The following is a 1,228-nucleotide window of genomic DNA, read 5'->3' as shown; positions in this document are numbered from 1 at the left end:
CAGCCCCCAGCAGCTTGGTCAGTGCTGGATGGACTCAGGGCTGGGAAAGGTCACTCAGTGGGAGGGCAGGTGAGAGCCCAGGGTGGCCCCGGGAGCCCTGGGGCTGTGAACAAGTCCAGTGGGCAAAGGAATAGACCCTGGAGACCTGGGCAAACAGCTGGAGGAGTTTCAAGGAGAAGCAGCAAATTGGAAAAGCTGCAGAAGCTCCCTTCTCTGGGTCTGGTCTGGGTCCCCATTCTGGACTCCTAGAAAAGTCCAGTCCGGGTTTTCCCCCATTGCCGACTCCGGCCGAAATCCAGTCCGGGTTTTCCCCCATTGCCGACTCCGGCCGAAATCCAGTCTGGGTTTTCCCCCATTGCCGACTCCGGCCGAAATCCAGTCTGGGTTTTCCCCCATTGCCGACTCCGGCTGAAATCCGGTCCGGGTTTTCCCCCATTCCCAACTCCAAGAACAGTCTGGTCCAGCTTTTCCCCCATTGCTGACCCAGGCCAAAATCCAGTCCGGGTTTTCCCCCATTCCCGCCTCCAGGAAAAGTCTGGTCCGGGTTTTACCCCATTCCTGACTCCAGGAAAAGTCCAGTCTGGGTTTTCCCCCATTCCTGACTCCAGGAAAAGTCCGATCCGGGTTTTCCCCCATTCCTGACTCCAAGAAAAGTCCGGTCTGGGTTTTCCCCCATTCCTGACTCCAGGAAAAGTCCCATCCGGGTTTTCCCCCATTCCTGACTCCAAGAAAAGTCCAGTCCAGCTTTTCCCCCATTTCTAACTCCAAGAAAAGTCTGATCTGGGTTTTCCCCCCGTTCCCGACTCCAGCCAAAATCCAGTCTGGGTTTTCCCCCATTGCCAGCTCTGGCCGAAATCCAGTCCGGGTTTTACCCCATTCCCGACTCCAGCCAAAATCCAGTCCGGGTTTTCCCCCATTCCTGACTCCGGCCGAAATTTGGTCCAGGTTTTCCCCCATTCCTGACTCTGCCCGAAATCCATTCCGGGTTTTCTCCCATTGCCGACTCCGGCCGAAATTCAGTCCAGGTTTTCCCCCATTCCCAACTCTGGCCGAAATCCAGTCTGGGTTTTCCCCCATTCCCGACTCCAAGAACAGTCTGGTCCAGCTTTTCCCCCATTGCTGACCCAGGCCGAAATCCAGTCTGGGTTTTCCCCCATTGCTGACTCCAGGAAAAGTCCGGTCCGGGTTTTCCCCCATTCCCAACTCCAGGAAAAGTCCGGTCTGGGTT

The sequence above is a fragment of the Empidonax traillii genome, unplaced genomic scaffold (assembly GCF_003031625.1).
Source record: "Empidonax traillii isolate 1590-97213 ecotype Southwest subspecies unplaced genomic scaffold, ASM303162v1 scaffold754:size369281, whole genome shotgun sequence".
Lineage (NCBI taxonomy): Eukaryota > Metazoa > Chordata > Aves > Passeriformes > Tyrannidae > Empidonax > Empidonax traillii.
Note: the sequence above shows the minus strand (reverse complement) of the source record.